The sequence below is a fragment of the Delphinapterus leucas genome, chromosome 4, assembly GCF_059928025.1.
Source record: "Delphinapterus leucas isolate spDelLeu-1000000601 "Yukka" chromosome 4, BTC_Dleu_Yukka2, whole genome shotgun sequence".
Lineage (NCBI taxonomy): Eukaryota > Metazoa > Chordata > Mammalia > Artiodactyla > Monodontidae > Delphinapterus > Delphinapterus leucas.
In genome coordinates, this window is record NC_143132.1 from 42,062,340 (window position 1) to 42,081,681 (window position 19,342).

The window sequence follows — 19,342 nt, forward strand, 5'->3', positions numbered from 1 at the left end:
AATGTTTCCTTCATGTTCATGTAAGTTTGATTTTAAGCACTTTCAAATTTTTGAAAAAATTTGTATTGGAGTATAGTTGATTTACAATGTTGTGTTAGTTTGGGTATCCACTCGTTTTTTGACCCTTTTCCCATATAGGCCATTACAGAGTATTGAGTAGAGTTCTGTGTGCTATAAGGTAGGTCCTTATTAGTTATCTATTTTATGTATAGTAGTGTGTATATGTCAATCCCAATCTCCCAATTTATCCTTCCCCTCTCAGCCTTACCCCCTGGTAACCATAAGTTTGTTTTCTACCTCTAGCTCTATTTCTGTTTTGTTGATAAGGTCTTTTGTACCTTCTTTTGAGACTCCACATATAAGCTATATCATATGATATTTGTCTTTCTCTGTCTGACTTACTTCACTCAGTATGACAATTTCTATGTCTATCAATGTTGCTGCAAATGACATTATTTCATTGTTTTTTATGGCTGAGTAATATTTCATTGTATATATGTACCACATCTTCTTTATCCATTCCTCTGTTGATGGACATTTAGGTTGCTTCCATGCCCTGGTTATTGTAAATAGTGCTGCAATAAACATTGGGGTGCATGTATCTTTTCGAACTATGGTTTTCTCCAGATATATGCCCAGGAGTGGGATTACTGGATCATATAGTAGCTCTATTTTTAGTTTTCTTAAGGAACTTCCATACTGTTCTCCATAGTGGCTGTACCAGTTTTCAGTCCCACCAACAGTGTTGGAGGGTTTCCTTTTCTCCACACCCTCTCCAGCACTTATTTTTTGTAGACTTTTTGATGATGGCCACTCTGACTGGTGTGAGGGGTGATATACCTCATTGTAGTTTTGATTTGCATTTCTCTAATAATTAGTGATGTTGAGCATTTTTCATGTGCTTTTTAGCCATGTGTATGTCTTCTTTGGAGAAATGTCTGTTTAGATCTTCCACCCATTTTTTGATTGGGTTGTTTGGTTTTTTTGATTTTGAGCCGCATAGGCTATTTTTATTATTATTATTTTTGGCTGCATTGGGTCTTTGTTGCTGCACATGGGCTTTCTCTAGTTGTGGCAAGCAGGGGCTACTCTTTGTTGTGGTACACAGGCTTTTCATGGCAGTGGCTTCTCTTGTGTGGAGCATGGGCCCTAGAGCACACGGGCTTCAGTAGTTGCAACACATGGGCTCAGTAATTGTGGCACACGGGCTCTAGGGCATGCGGGCTTCAGTAGTTGTTGCATGTGAGCTCAGTAGTTGCAGTACACGGGCTTAGCTGCCCCTCGGCGTGTGGGATCCTCCTGGGCCAGAGATTAAACCCACATCCCCTGCATTGGCAGGTGGATTCCCAGCCACTGTGCCACCAGGGATGTCCCTGCATGGGCTGTTTTTTATATTTTGGAGATTAATCCTTTATCAGTTGCTTCATTTGCAAATATTTTCTCCCATTCTGAGGGTTGTCTTTTCATTTCGTTTACGGTTTCCTTTGCTGTGCAAAAGCTTTTAACTTTAATTAGGTTCTGTTTGTTTATTTTTGTTTTTATTTTCATTACTCTAGGAGGTGGATCAAAACAGATCTTGCTGCAATTTATGTCAAAGAGTGTTCTGCCTATGTTTTCCTCTAAGAGTTTTATAGTATTCAGCCTTACATTAAGATTTTTAATCCATTTTGAGTTTATTTTTGTGTATGGTGTTACGGAGTGTTCTAATTTCATTTGTTTACATGTAGCTGTCCAGTTTTCCCAGTGCCACTTATTAAAGAGACTGTCTTTTCTCCATTGTATATTTTTGCCTCCTTTGTCATAGATTAGGTGGCCATAAGTGCATGGGTTTATCTCTGGACTTTCTATCCTGCTCCATTGATCTATATTTCTGGTTTTGTGACAGTATCACATTGTTTTGATTACTGTAGCTTTGTAGTATGGTCTGAGGTCAGGGAGTCTGATCCCTCTGGCTCCCTTTTTCTTTCCCAAGATTGTTTTGGCTATCCGTGGTCTTTTGTGTTTCCATACAAATTGTAAAAATTTTTGTTCTAATTCTGTGAAAAATGCCAAATTTTATACACTGTACAAATCAACTTAGAAATGAATACCCAGAATCCTATACTTCTATGCCTTGAAAATGTGTCTCCCTCTAGGCCAATAAAAGTAAAATGTTCAGCTGAAACAGAAATTCCAAATTATTTCTAAATTCAAATCTCTTTCTGGCGATATATATATCTATATACATAGATATATATATAGATAGATAGATAGATACTGATATACACTCAGAAAGATGCCTAAATTTAGTTATAATAATATATATGCACAAAAAATAAAGATTTAAATTTATAGCTTTTTAATTTTACATTCCTATTTCTCCTAATGCTATATATTATATTACATCTCCAGTCTTCTCATCATATGGTGTGTAAGGTTATTTTAAACTTTTTGGTGGTTTTGATGAACCAGATTCTGCCATCAACTTTCTGTTGAGACTAATCTTCATACCTGCTTTTCTGTGCTCTTCTCTCCATCACAAGAGACTAGAAGCTGGAAAATGTATTTCCCAGACTCTCTTGTCAGGTGGTTTACATTTAGGTTCTGCCAAAGGATTAAATTGGCTAGAGATTAGAAGGCAAGATGGAGACAGAGGGTAGTTTCTGGTTCTTGCAGTGGATGCAAGGAAACTAGGGTACTAGGGACTCCAGGAACATTGGTGGTCCCAATGGTGACAGCTGGGTCCCTCCTGACCAAAGGTTGTCAAGGTGCCTTCAGCAGTGTAAGTAAGTGACAGTGATCCAGCAGCAGGTGTAAGCTCTTGCATGTTGTCAGCTATGGACCTCTAGAAGGTCTGAACTTTTATTTTCTTTAGTTAAAACTCATTTCTCACATGTGCTCCTCCAGCCCTTCCAACACCTTTAAAACCATCCCTTTTTATGAGCTCTTTCTCTGCTTGAAATATCTAGAACGGTTTCTCTTTTCTGGACTGAAAAATGACCTACCTATTCATGAGAAAAACTTGGCTTATTCATTGGGACAATTAGAAGGTAAGACTGATAGGTGTATACAAACCTCACACTGTGTCCCATATGACTTGGCAGAGAGAAGAGCCTTTTCAATGTCAGTGTTGAGAAGATAATTTAGGGCAAGTCTCAGTAGTGGAGAGAGTCAGCTGAGATTTGCCAGAACCTCATCTATTCTTCATAGATAACTGGGGAGACTGCTGTATTGGGAATGAATAAGAAAGAGCCTTTTACTGCAAAATAGCTACCTATAGTGTGTGTGTGTGTGTGTGTGTGTGTGTGTGTGTGTGTCTTTTATCTACTCTAAGGAGTCACTTCTTAACCAGTTATCCTTTTAGTATGTTAAATATGCATAAACACTTAAGCTGTAGAACTGAAGTCAGAATATTTTGATTTAAGCCTGGGCTTCTTTTCTGATCAACTAGAGTCATGTCAGAATTTCCTATTTTTGTCTGGCAAGTGAATACCATAATCTATACCTACTTTGCAGAGCCTTTCATAGGATCAAATGGGATAATGTATATGAAGGCGATTTTTTTTTTTTTTTTTTTTTGCGGTACGCAGGCCTCTCACTGTTGCGGCCTCTCCCATTGTGGAGCACAGGCTCCGGACGCGCAGGCTCAGCGGCCATGGCTCACGGGCCCAGCCACTCCGCGGCATGTGGGATCTTCCCCGACCGGGGCACGAACCCGTGTCCCCTGCATTGGCAGGCGGACTCTCAACCACTGCGCCACCAGGGAAGCCCGAAGGTGCTTAAAAATCTAAATTCTACATTCATGTCAGGTGTTATGAGAGAAGATTAGTTAACAGCTAGAAATGAAAGGACTGTGACTTCAGAAATTACAGGAAGAAAAGTAATTCCTGAATCAAGCAGTGACTCTGTTCAGAGCCTCTATGAACACTTTATGTTTCTATTTATGTCGAGCTATGAAGTCAGGAACAGCTCCAAAACAAGGTGAGAGATGCATGAAACATAAAGGGAGAAAAAGCAGAAAACGGAGTCAAGAGGCATGAGTTGGCAGTTGCTACACGTTCACATCATCTTTGTCCTCCCCGAACTCAGTCGTGCTGACTTAGAAACACTGCTCCTTGCTTCTCTGCCCAGACATCAAGTGCATCACCCTCAGATTTATATTCTTGAGATCAGGATATCACCCAATATTTTGAATTTTCCAAGTGTCCCAGAGGGTTCTGCTGTATGGCTCTGCACCAAAGCAGCATTTCACAGAATAGTTTCTGGATCAATTTAACTGAAATTACAGTTTTCATTTCTTTAAATTCCCAATTTCTGAGCCTGAGCTCAGATCACTGAATCAGTGTCTCTAAATGGTGGAACCTGAGATCTGCAATGCAATAAGTAACCCAAGTGCTTTTATTCATACTTAATTTAGGCACCAGGACTAGTGGGCAAGGTTGGATCAATGACAATTTCTGCACCTGCTGTCTCACTCTCCTTATATACACTCATCCACTTTACATCTAACTCTACTGCATCCCTAAATTAAGTTGTAACTCTGTTTTAAACTAAAAGACAATAAAGTTTAAAATGCAAATACCTGGTAAAATTCACTGAAAAGGAAATCATGACTTTGATTTTTCTAAGTTTTACTAAACTCAATCCTGCTGCTTTTTGGCTTCCTCTGTAGCCACTTCTTAAGCTGGTGTTATTCTTCCAGGTTTCATGGGGCAATTTTCAGTATTCATTCCACTTGACAGCATTTGTCACTTTTGGCTTTGGGGCTTGCACAGTTTCCTCAATTCAGAATGCTCTCACTGACTCATTTATCTGGTTAACCTATTCATCCTTCTAAGTTCATCTTAAACATCACCATCTCTGGGTAATATTTTCTGGTCTCTGAAGTCCAGGTCATTCCTTGCCTTCTATACAGCATCCAGAATCCTTCCTAATATATATAAAACACACTAGGCTAAGTCTGTACTTATTTGCCTTCAGCTCCTGCTAGATCAGAGTGGTCATCTTTTTTTCTCTGTAAAGTACCAGGTAGTAATTATTTTATGTTTTGTGGGTCATGAGGTCTCTGTCACAATTACTCAACTCTGTCATTGTATCATGAAAGCAGAGATAGAAAATAAGAATGACTGTGTTCCAATAAGATTTTATTTACCAAAACTGTCAGTGGGGAGATTTGGCCGTGGGTGGTAGCTTGCTGACTGCTGCACTAAACTGTTAGCAAAACAGGGCCATTCTTTTTCACCATTGTAGCCTCATGTAGTAGAATAGCCCCTGGCCATACAGATTGGTTGAATTTAATCTGTATTCTGTATAGAGTTTGGTCCAACTACCAATAAACAAACAAATAATCAGTGGTTTAAGTAAGGCGTAAGGTATTTCTATCACATAAGAGAATTCTGGAGGAAGGCAATTCAAAGTTGGTAGGGTAGCTTCACTGTTCTCAAGTGTTTAAGTCACTCGTTCCCATCGATATACTCTACCATCCTCAACATGTGGCTTCCGTTCTCGAAGGGACTTCATTTATGCATGAATGAAGGAAGGAGGAAGTTCATTTAAGGAGACCTCCTGCAAGTCTGATATATGTTTGCTTACATGAAATTGTCCAGAACTTATTCACATTAGCTACAGGAGAGGATTGGAAATGCGGTTGTTTAGTGAGGAGCATTATGATCAGCTAAACACTGGAGTCCAATTACAAAGGTAAAAAGGAAAAATGGATGTTGGAGTTTAACACGCACATTAATGCTTCTTTTGGGGGTTGCTTAGTATTTTGTTCTGATGTTATATTTCTATGTCAGAAAATGAAGCCCAAATATCATCTACCTGAAATGGCTGAAATGTGATGTGGGAAGAAGCAAATGCCCTCCATCGTGTTCCTTCCCACCTTATGATTATATTAGTTCATAAACATAGGAAAATGATTCAAGTAGTTTCAAAACTTTCATTTTTGAGTGACACCAGACGTTCACAAGTAAGTGACCTCCCCCAAATTTCATTTCGTGATGCATGTGCTTGCATTTATTCTAATCTCTTATTCTACACTTCAGAAAGACAAATAATGTTTGTGTTGGGCCAGCCCCACCCAGAATTTCTAAAGCAACTGTTTTTGTGCATGAAAGGCAGACTGAAACATGCATAATTACAAATGTTTGCATCTGTTTCCAATCTCTAAACCAGAGCACAGAATTACCCTTTACTGGAACTTACACAGTGGTCCCATTTGTTTATTTATGTTTTGGTTCTTGAATTATATGCAAACATGCACAATGACAACAATGTTATATAATATCTGACATCTATCAGATGCTGGGGTTAGTGCACAGGAAGGGGTTTTGGTCCTTATGAAGAATGGACATTTGATCTTCCCGAGAAAAGTTCTGGGTTGACGACTTAAAAAATAGAAACTTGTTAAACCTAATTGCTTTACATAAATGGGTCTCTTTTTTTTCCTATAAAATTTTTTGGTTTTTTTCTCCTCCATTCTTATTGTATTTGGGAAAAAAATGGAACTATATTCTTTCCTCTCTCTCTTTCTCACTACTTAGCTACCTATGTGTGTAGACATAGACTCAATAATCATGAATCTGCTTTAATTTGACATTATGTCAATACTCAAATTTTATATATTATAATTCTTTTATATGAAAATAGAAACATTTAAATCTTCCATTTCTTAGCTCACCATTTTTACCATGGCGACCTTGTCTATTTTAAGAAGCTATTACCTTAGAATGTTGGTCTTATTGTTAGTTCATTGATGCTTTTTTTTTTTTTTTTTGACTGTGTTGGGTCTTTGTTGCTGCACGCAGGCTTTCTCTATTTGCGGTGAGAGGGGGATATTCTTAGTTGCAGTTTGCAGGCTTCTCATTGCAGTGGCTTCTCTTGTTGCAGAGCATGGGCTCTAGGGCACGAGCTCAGTAGTTGTGGCTCATGGGCTCTAGAGCACAGGCTCAGTAGTTGTGGCGCACGGGCTTAGTTGCTCCACAGCATGTGGGATCTTCCCAGACCAGGGATCGAACCCATGTCCCCTGCATCGGCAGGCGGATTCTTAACCACTGCACCACCAGGGAAGTCCCATTGATGCTCTTTTGATATTAGTATTTCAGAAGGAAAACACCTATTCTCTAATACTTATCATTGGATTTATTTTTATTCCTTTTCCATTTTCTAACACTTGACATTTATAAATAAAGCACTGACTTTATCTTGGGAATATATTACATAAATAGCAGTGGTCCTCTAACTTTAGTGTACAGAATATGGAACACATGGAACTTGTAAAAATACAGATGCCCAGTCTTTGTTTCTAGAGATTCTGATTCAGTAGATATGAGATTTGTCTAAGAAATCTGTGTTTTTAAATTGACAGTGGTATGTGGTTCATGCTTTTAGAATACTGGATCAAGTATGTTTTAGGTATGTCTGCCTACCCTTGTTTGTATCATTTTCTTCATGTGCAGCATGATTTGTGTGTGTGTGTGTGTGTGTGTGTGTGTGTGATGCTTTGTTTCCATTTTTGCATATTCATTATTTCATTTATCACCTGGTGTTGTCTTCAACAGTTTGACAAAACTTCTTTTAAAAAAACCAATGTCACTAAATTTCTAAATTCAGTAACCTGTTCTGAGTCCTTATAGCTCCCTCGATTTTTGTGTCATCCAAATATTGATGCCACTCCACTCTCCTTAATGATTTATCTTCTTTGGCTTCCCAGGGTATAGTCCTCCCCCAGTTATCTCTATGTATCTGATTTCTCAGGTTCAAATTTCTTTTTTAATTCTTCAAATATAGTTGATCTTGATTTTACCTGACTCTTATATCTTCTTTCCAAATTCATAATGATAACACCTCTTTGTGATGAAACCACAAATCTGTATATGCAGTTTCAATCTAAGCAAGCCATATTCTGATTCTTTTTTCTGTGTGTTAGACATCATTCCTCAGAGTCTGTATAGCATAGCAAATTCAAAGTGTCCAAAACTGAACACATACTTCTTGTAAATTTAATATATAGTTCTTGTAAATTCACCACATACATTACCGTAGTAAAGACTCTGAAAAGTTCTATATATTAAAAAGAAAGCCTCACTTAAAGTTTACCCAATTATATATGAAATTGTATTGCCTATTTTTTCATACACAGAATACACATTATAAATATTAGGGTCCTAATAGTTCCTCTGTTGCAATTCAAATTTAACAATTTTCTACATTATGATAGTTATCTATTATTATCATGGTCCCTATATTTACATATATGTCTTATTTTCCTTATGAAATTGAAACCTAACAGAGAAAAAGTCAATTTCTGTTTCTTGTAATTCTCCTAGCCCAGAGCCTGACATACTTGGATATTTACTACTATTTAGGTAGTAAATAAATAATTATTTTAAAAGAAAATAGATACTTATAATTTATATTTGGAATAAAAAATATAAACCACCTCCTTTCCCTTCTCTTTGCAGCTTAAAACTGAGAAAAATCTTCATCAAGATTCTAATTACTCATTACAACGGCTACAATCATATCAAAGCTCCTCTTTATGTAACCAGAATACTGGACTTGAAGAAATCTATGGCTACCTTCTTTTTTTTTTTTTTTTGCGGCACGCGGGCCTCTCACTGTTGTGGTCTCTCCCGTTGCGGAGCACAGGCTCCAGACGCGCCGCTCCGCGGCATGTGGGATCTTCCCGGACTGAGGCACGAACCTGTGTCCCCTGCATCGGCAGGCGGACTCCCAACCACTGCGACACCAGGAAAGCCCCTATGGCTACCTTCTTATTGCTGACTGCGTCAGTGGAGTGCCATGAAAGAGTACGGAGACACCACAAAGTGTGTCAAATAATCAGTTAGAAACAAATATGTCATTTGCATTATGGGTTTATACTGTTCTGTTTTGGGAAAACTACATCTCCAATCCATTTGAAAGGAAGTAAATAGGTATGCTTTAGAACTCTCCCTAGTGGGTATAGAGCAGTAGAGTCATGATTCGGAGAGCCTGCGCTCCCCCTTAAATTGCTCTCCTTGAACTATTCTGAGGCAATTAGACCGGCAACCAGTACTAGTTATCCTGCTGGAGACTTTCTGGGTGCTACTTGAGACCAAATGACTTAGACTTGGGGAGATGTTCCCATGACATAAATGCAAGCAGAAAAGAATCACATTAGAATTCAGGGTGTGTCCACGAGGAGATTCCTTTCTAAAGATTTAATTTCATATGTGCTTTCTTCGTCTTGGAATGAGAAATGCAAGTAACTGGCATGAATATTTTCTTTTAAACTACTTTATTTTCCTTATACTCAAATTTCACTTATTTCCTACATCAATTTCAACCTAAGGAGAAGCAACTACATTATGTCCCTCAAAAATGTGCTTGATTCACATTCCTGGAGTCTAAATTCTCACCTGCTAAGTACCCCCTGGAGCAAATTCCCTGGTTTAACAATTGACAGCTAGACTAGTCATAATAGCAGACAAGTGTTATTAGCCTTCTCTGGATATTTGGATATTGTGCTGAACTACTTTTCACTTTGAAAACATAAATGGCATTTAATGAATATGGTCAGCCATGGGCGCATTCTGACCTCTGATAGCTATCATTGTGATAAAACTTGAGAAGTTTTCAATAGTCAATATGCAAACTGTTTCCCTAGTACAGACATTTCTTCCCTGGTAAACACTTTCAATTTCTTATAAATCACCCTCTTCATTATAGGTAGAGTGGCTCACATGATTTTCCTCTACTTTGAAGCCCATTTCCCAGACCTGGTGTCCTAGGGATATTCTGATGAACTGGGAAATTGGAGGGCCATACCATCACGTCTTCCCTCCCCTGGAAGAATTTCAATATTTTTAGATAATGAGATTTGAGATAAAGTTCTTAAAGGCCATTAATATCCTATTTTACTCATCTAAATACTATAGAAAATTAATATGTTTGTCTATTTATTGACCATGCTGTATGTTCCAGGATTTTATGAAAGTATAATGAAAACTTGAAGGCTTATTTTCATCCTAGTATAGTGATATTTACAAATCAGGGTTGACTATTGAAAGTCTATGTTTCTTTGTGTATATCAGATTACTGAGAGGGTCATGGCCATTGTCTCAGAATCACTTGATTCCACCATTGAAAATTGTTAAGTCATTTGGCATTCCTATTTACTATGTGAGTTCTTAGCCATCACCTCATGAGAATTCTCATTTGTTTTGAATGGTTCCAAATATAACCAGTATGGCTTGTTTCATGACACTAGGATATTAAAAAACACGAATCAAGATAAGGAGAGAGTTTTAAAATCAGAGTAAATATCCTTAATCCCCCACTTCCGTAAGAACGTAAAATGCAAATTATTTATGGGAACGCTCTCCTGTTATTAATGTCTAAGAAAAGTCTTGGGGGCTCAGAGGTGCTCCCTGAATTGTAAAGCTTATGCTGCTGTTCCTTTCCTTAGACTAAGGCAGAAAGTGATAGCCTACTGAGCTGTGCTCAGGATTTCAAGGTGGTACCTGCCTGCTAGCAAAGGCAGCTATGGCTCAAGGCAGAGTTAGAGTGAAGAAGTGTACATGTTGGGAAGATAGACTGCAACTTAGGGAAGCAGAACACAAAAAGAACAGAGGTGATGTCTATGCCTATAAGCGTAAAAAAGGAGTTGAGTCCTGGGGTCTTGCTAAGGCATTTCGGTAATAGAATCAGCAAAATATCACCTAAAATTGCTAAAACTGGTAGCATAAAAATGTTTTACCTTGAAGAATATCACCCTTCATCAGAGCTGGTACCTAGAGACCTGGAAAAATCTCTCCTCGAAACCTGCTGATAAGTTGACCTCAATATCAAAATTGTCAGGACTTTATCTATGATGCTCCAAACAAAGAGTAAACATTAAAAATCAATAAACATTTACCCTCAGGTAAGCAAGCACTTGAAAAGGGTAAGTGGTGTTACAATCTCCATTGAGAAATGAGTGTTTTATATTCCCTTTCAGGCTGGTATGAACTCTTCAGTAAGACTTCCAACTCCTGCTTATTGGGATTCTAACGGGTAGGTAGAGCTGCCTAGAGATGCCTGAAGTAATACCCTCTGGTTTTACAAACTTCGTATGTGCGTTCCATGCATTCAAGATTTATAGGTATTCCAGAACTCTCTGTCTCAAGTGTACTTTTTATCTTTGCATCAGATGTCTCCAGGCTGAATTTGAGGAGTCCAGCTCCAGGCCAGAATCCTCTGTGTGATCTTTCACATCTGACCATCGGCAATTACAAGGCTTTACCTGGCAGCCCTCAGGGTGGGGGGAGTCTGTTCTCTTCATACCAGGCTTGATGCATGGTCAGTGCACTGCAGTTTCCTGGAGGGAGTTACAGTCAAAGACGCATGTTCACATGACAACCCGCATTCCTAGCCCTGGTGCCTCTCTTTGGAGTCCTCTTTTGTCCGCTCAGTACTTCCCTACTCCTAAATCCTAGCGCCTCCCCTCTCACTCCCTCTATCCCTGTGGGTCCATAAAACAACAGGAGCCTTTTGTCCAGCACAGTCAGCAGTGAGAAGATGCCCCTGTGTGCTGATTCACCTGACCCTTGTCTGGTGCTGTTCTGTGGAAAAAAACTGGAGAATTAACCAGCTGGTGCCTATTTTTGACTCTTACACTATCTCAGTAAGTGAATAAAGTCACTTCAGTTTGGCTTGTTGTCCTAATTAACCACTTACAAACCTGACAGCTTGACAGCAGTGTGAATGAAGCACACAGGTCCCTACCCCAGACACTGCTGGGGATTAACAAGAGAGCTGGGGAAAATGTGTTAAGAGGAAATGTTCCTCCTTTTATCCAGCTAGCGATTAACATATCCAATCAAGTTTTTATCTATACTGAAGCTGGCCAACTGCCCACAATATAATTATTTCAGAATGTGAGATTTATACTTAAAAAATACATGAGTAACACGTGTCTGTACAAACACAAACTGCATATTCCATTGATACATATTCTACTTTCTTGAGAATTATCAGGCTACTCTCACTGAATGCCTTTGATGAAACTAAACCAGCACTTCATATTGAGGCTTATAGAGTACAAATAGCTAGAGGGAGAGAATGCATATAATATTCTCCAACTGGCACGAACTACAGCAATTTTTCCTCCAGTGAAGTGGCTGACATCCTTAAGTTCATGCTGGCAGATGGAACCCAAAGGAGAGTATTGGGGAAAAGAGAAGGAAAAGAAACGAAACAGAAGAGTAGATTCTTTGGGTTTCTGTATATGAGCTTTAAAAACATATGGCTGTCTAACCAGAGGCCTCAACCCAGTTCTGAAGGCCACCTTGCACATCAAAGAAGACCATTTAACAACCCGGGTTCTCTCAGACAGATGCATCGTGCCGGGTAAGTTGTACAAGTCTCAACTCCAGGACACTGTTCTCACAGACACTTCTCAAATTTAATGAGCATGAAAGTTACCTGGGATCTTATTAAAATGCAGATTCTGAGTCAGTAGGTCTGGGGTGGGATCTGAAATTCTGTATTTCTTACAGTTCCCAGAAATGATGTCACTGCTCCAGGTTAAAGCCTATAGACCATGATGGGGAAGGAGCCCCAGACTGTGCACTGAACAACCTGCACAAACATTCACAGGGATCTGGTCCTTCTTTAACTTCTTGAACAAATGCTGTGTGTTTATAGTAGCTACATTAATATCCTTGTCTAGTAGTTCTATCATCTATATCACTCCAAGTTCATTTCTAGTGAATGAACTAGTACTAGTTCATTTCTAGTACTAGAACTAGTTCATTTCTAGTACTCGGATACTGCAAACCATGTCACCTACTATATACTTCATAAACTTCTTTTAAACATCAAAGGAAAAAAAAAAACAAAAATTCTCCCCTTTCACCTACCGCTCTTCCAAAAATCAGCTCCTTGCTAACCTAATATACCACTCTTACCCAATGGAGAAATCCAGAGAATTTTGTTTCCCCTTATTTTTTTTTAATTATATGCAATAGCAAAGCCATTTTCTCTTTGCACTAGAGTCAAAATCTACCACTTATTTAACTACTGTTTGTTTGTCTTCAAAAGGCCTAGATAGCTATTCACCATCACTGCAATAGTGTTTGATGTCTTTACTCTGAATAATCTGTTATTTTGAAGATTATCCAATGTTTTACACTCTGATTTCTATGGGCAATAGGAATCAGATATATTTCCTGAATTAACAAGATCCCAGAGTCCAACTGTAACTGCCTCATATAAAGTGAAATTTTATTTAAAGCTTCTCCCCAGTATACATGTCCTGAGGATTCTCACTTTTCACTCAGGTCTCACTTCTCACAGAGACCAAGTGACTTACACTTTATGAAATGGGGTTACACATATAACATTATGTTGAGCTATTGGCTTAGCTCTACATTCTTGCCTGGCATAAAATACAGTTTTTAGTACCCAGCCCTAATATTCTATAATTGGTAAACATGGAATATTTAAGACATTAAAAAAATAGCTTCATCTCACTTTAATTGACCACAGAACAGAGTTATGCTTCCAGCCATGATGAAGTAAGAGATATCACATTTATTCTCCAGTCTCACACAAATAAAAACATGAACAATTTGTATGAAACCATGGTTTTCGGATATTAGACAACAGGCAGCAGAAGGCAGTTATCTTGGAAGGAAGAAAAATAAGCAATATAAGCCAAGTAGCAGAGATAGGGTTGAGTATTTGAGGAGGTGAAATATCAAGAATTCAAAGGATAGAGTACAGGAGAGGAGAGAGTTGCACAGACAGAACTCTAGAGTGTGGAACAGATTCTCCCGGAATTATCAGCTGATTTCTGATCAAGTAATGCATGGGAGAAAACTACATGAGGTGGGAAAAAGGAAGAAACAGAGCAACAACCAATGTTCACAGAGGGCTGGTAATAATACGTCATGTTTTCAAGAGAGAAAGAGAAGAAAAATGATGTCAGGTAAAGTACTCAGAAAATCATTGCCTCTGTAACGGGGCAAAACTAGGCTAGACTAAGGGCTACGTCTGATCCTGCCAAAAACAGCTTTAAAAACCAGCTTCAGAAGAATCGAACTGTATTCAGATAACTTGACTATGTCTTTAAACAAAGATAAAAAATATTTAAAGTAATACCCACCCCCCAAAAAAGCCCTAGAATGTACAAATAAAATTTCACAATTTCTGGCATCTAGGAAAAAAAAAATTGCCAGTCATGAACATGGAAGTGGACAACCCATACAAAAATCATTCACTATGGGCTTCCCTGGTGGCGCAGTGGTTGAGAGTCCGCCTGCCGATGCAGGGGACACGGGTTCGTGCCCCAGTCTGGGAGGATCCCACATGCCGCGGAGCGGCTGGGCCCGTGAGCCATGGCCGCTGAGCCTGCGCGTCCGGAGCCTGTGCTCCACAGCAGGAGAGGCCACAACAGTGAGAGGCCCTCGTACCGCAAAAAAAAAAAAAAAAAAAAAAAAAAAAAATCATTCACTAGAAATGAACTTGGAATGATATAGATGATAGAACTACTAGACAAGGATATTAATGTAGCTACTATAAATACACAGCATTTGTTCAAGAAGTTAAAGAAAAATATGATCATGTTAAGAGATATGGGAGATATTTTTTAGAAGTCATATCAAACTTCTACAGTTAAAAATACAATGTCTCAGATAAAAAATACACTGAATGATATCAAGAGCAGATAAGATGTTACAGAGCAAAATATTAGTGAACTTGAAGACATAGTGATAAAAGCTGCCCAATAGAGCATAGAAAAAGACTGAAAAATAGTGTAAAGAATATCAGTAAGTGATGGTGACAAATTCAAGAAGGCTAATTTATTGGATTTAAAGTCCTATAAGGAAAGGAGTGAAAAAATATTTGGAAAACATAGCTGAAAAACTTCCAAATTTGATAAAACTTTACAGCTACAATTCCAAGAATTTCATAAAACGCAAGCAAGAAGACACATACAAAACCACAAAAAGACATATCATAATCAAATTTATTAAACCAGTTGAGACGTTGACCTAACGTGTATTCATTCGTAAAATAGAACAGTATAAGATGACCTCACTCATATCTATATTCCATAGATTGCGTGAAAGGGAAGGATGTTATAATTCTATTACAATATATAAATTGTGGAGAACCTTTTATTTCATTAAATTCTTATGTTAGAATAAAAGCCCAAGCTTAATATTGAGAAGAATCTTTGTTCACAGTTCTACTAACAGACCCTGGGATTACATTTGTATTTTCAAATTAGCCAGTTTAGCATAATGGTTCTTTAAAACTTTGAAGAAAGAAAACAAAAACAAATAGAAAAAAATCTCCCTTGCAAAATTAGATAATAATAAAAAAAAGTCCTAGTCTCACCCTTTCTGGAGTGCACTCTGTTATGATACTTGACATCATTTAAAATCAATTTTTATGTTGGTAGGAAGGAATAAGAGTTCTGTCTTTTTTAATTTTTTTTTAAATTTGTGCATTGTCCCTCCTGTTAGATTTGGCTACATCCTTTGTTTCCATTTTATGTTCTGCTATCTCTATATGGAGCCGACAATGCAGCACTGTTACATTCTCTTGAGGACACTAATACATAAAACAAAAACATTCTTCCCCAATGTGCATTCTAGAATTTTACACATTTTTTTCTTGAATATTTTTAACAAGCAGATCTAACATTAACTATTGTGATAACATTATTATAAGGGAACACTAAAATAAACTAGCTTTAATTTTAATTGAAAGAACTCTTTTTCTGCTGCATGTCTGTTAAACTACAATTTTCAGACAGGTAAAGTGGTGACTCATTTCTAATACGAAATGAACACTTGTCAAAGATTTTGATTTAACCCACTAATAAGTGAGAGAAACAGTAAGCTGTTCAAATCAGTTCAAATGAGAATTGTAGAGATTTATATTCTGTACAAAATCCATTTGCATTGCCTAAGCAGGAATCATTCACACAGCTCTGAAACACAATTCCAGGAAACAGTTGATTACTTCAGTTTTCTCAAAGATAACTTCTGTCTATCACAGGTGAACACTCTTACAGAATCAAATAATCCCAGAGGGTCAGTTACACAATGCCCAATATTCCATCCAAAGGACAATCAGCCACCTCCTCGCACATCTCAAAGTCTTGCATGAAGACCTAACTTAGCATGTTTGCCATCATAGTAGTGCTGTTAAGATTTTGCTAAAACTCGCTAAAGCTTTATCTTGATAAATTAGAAAAAAATCATATTTTATTTTGATTTTACAATTGATTCCTTATGAAACTGAATCTAAGTGAAAAATAAAATAAGTGAATTCTAGAGACAAAAGCTTAAACATTTGCTTACTTTACATTGTAATTAGCATGTAAAAATTTCAAAGTAAGGATTCTCAAACAGTAAGTGCACTGGTGACTCCATTTGAAATAAGTATTGATGTCTGGAAGTTAAGAATATTAACTGCTCCCTCAAATTGGAATAATATTAACTAATTTAAAAGAAGGCAAGGAAAAAAAATTCTTCCATAAATTTTAATCACTTTATGTTTCAAAGTAATATATCAAAAATTAATCATAACCACTTATCTCTTATTTTGCCTCAATGATTTTTCCATATTTTCTTTTACAGGTCAGAAACTAGAGCATGAAAGGTGATTCTTCAACTTCCTGAAGGTTTTTTAAAAAATAAAAACCAAGTGATTTAAGTACTATAAAAGTAGTTGTATTTTGAAATTTACATTTACTGTTTAAAATTATAGCGGTAAATACTTAAGATAAAAAAAAACTGATTTCTTTCTAACAGTTGCTTTTTATTTTTTGGTAGCTCTTGGATACATATTGCCAATCTTATGTCAACATCTAAATGAAAGAAAACTCATAGGTCTGTTTCTTTATTGCTCTTAACTTATTTCTGACTATTTTAAACCTAACCGTAACCTGCAGAGTTGCAAAATTTCATGATTATTTACCTTCATATTTTTTCTGTACCATCAATGAATATGACAGAGTGCAGATATAAACTTTCACCCTGTAATGTGTTGCTTTAACATATACACAGAGAATCTAGGTATCACCTTATTCATATCTCCTCCACATCAAGCTCAGTGCAGACCCAGTAATTTCTTTTGCCCTACGACAAGATAGAGTTAATCCATCTTGTCTCCTAGAACAAAGTACATGAACTCTTTCACAGGCAATGAAAGCGACAGAAAAATATTTAACTCCTTAACCCCTTTGGGAGGCACCTTGTGAGCTGCTTTCTCTGGCACCTCTGTGCCAACTTTGTTTTTCGGCTCCGAGACTACAGGGTGGTTTCATTTCAAGTCACGGATTCTGGATGCCAACTAAACTGGCAAATGAAAAATAACTCAGTCAGAGCCATTTCACCCACCAGTGATCTCTGTCTGTGAGATAATCCCTCCCTGAGGTTTCTTCCTCTCCTCTACTGTGTTCTTAAAGGCCTAACACAGGGCAGCAGGCTGGTACCACTGTCTAAGGTTTCAGTTAAGACATGAGCAGATAACAGAGAAGTAACAAGCAGGCCTCCATAACAACGCCTCATGTTTCACTCTAAGTTCTAGTCCAGAGATGGCAAGATGCTTGAAAAATGTAGTTCATTAATCCCCACAACAACCCCCAGAGGCTGAGAGGACAGAGAGGGAGCCAGCAACCGGATCAGGCTTGAATAGTCTCTCTGTTGGTTGTGTACATTTGGAGCTGACTGTGAAATCTATGTGGACGTACTGAACCCTCTGGTTAACCTCATGGTGCAAATGCGTTGATCAAAGGCACTCTGTCAGTATCTGATTAAGGGCCATGTAAGAGCACTGAAGACATTTCCTTCTGGTTAACAACTCTGATTGCAGGGGCTCCTGGAGTGAGTTTTCCTGTAAGCATTCAAGTAGGTCCCCGGGCTCCATCTGGAGCTCTAGGGTTTCCCAATGGCACGGCTTCCTGTTGCTGAAGGCTTCAATTCATTCACAGCTTGTAAATCAGTAGCCTGTAAATCAACAGATTGAGCTACTACTGTTTAAAACACAGTTTCCTCAACAAGCTTCCTTCTGGTTTTGTTTTCATATATCAAAGGGATAAAAAAAGAAAAAGAGTCCAATTTTTAACACCTGGACTGATGGGGACTCAGCAGGAGAAGTATGTTACACCAGCTCTGCGGTTCTGTTTTTGTTTCAGTGAAGCAAGGATGTAGTGGCTAAAGTCAAGATAGTGTTTACTTAGAGAAATGATAGAGGCCTATTTGGGGGAAATTAAAAATTACAATTGTTGCATTCATCTCAGCAATTTTTAATGTCTGTTAAGAAATATAAGGCTAAAGCCAGAATGAGAATCAAGACATGTTCTTATTTCCTTCCTCTCCTGTATTACACACGTGTAGATAATGTTTTGAAATTGAAGTGAGGTGCTTAAGCCAACTATTTTGAATATTTTATATGACTTAATGCCTATTGAAACAGATCAACAGCATGAGGACTAGTTAATTACAGAAAATCTTCTGTTGTTAATAATCAGTTACATAGGGTAAGGCATCAGGACAGCCATGACTAAAAATGTATCAAGCCTCTAAATTCATGGCTTCACTTATTGTCACAGAGTGTTCTAGATGGCAACAACAGATATCATATACTCTATAAAATATTATAATACACTTTTACTTATTATTGTCATGTCTATTTGAGAGGGACAGAATTCTGTGAGAGATCATTTGTAAAGTTTAAGGTTATGTTCAAGGTCAGTATTAAGCATTGATATTTAGTGTCCAAGAAGATTAATAATTCCATTTTTTGCTAGTCCCTCTACTAAATGCAGCAAAATTCGCATAGAAACTTAATCTAAGTCCCTTGCCAGGAATATGGAATTACCTACATACTGATTCTATGGTTGTCTCTAGGATCTCTGATGAAGGAAATTTTGGAACTGATCCTTTGAATAACGTTATTTCTATTATCCCTACAACAGACTTGGATTTAGAGACTGATCCAGGATCTTGGAAAGGAGTCATCATAAGCCAGAAATCTCCCTCTTGGGTAGAATAGATGTGAAGAAATCTTGCTCCATTTTGGTAAGGAATGCCAAGACAGTTGCACAGATGGCCACACTACTAGCTCACATCTTTGCCCTTGGGGACTTGGTCTAGACTCCTAGACAGGGAAGTATAGTTCCCTGGGAGGAGACTACATAGAGAAGGTCAAAATAGGTAAAGTCACCTAGGGGCCATATCTTACTTGCAGGTAAAATGTTTCCTTTTAGCACAAAAGAGCTGACACTCAAAGATGGTCAAATGAGCTCAGTGGCAATGGTGGGGCAGAGTGTCAAATAAACCATCCAGGCTACTGAGGAAAGCGAAGTACAGATCAT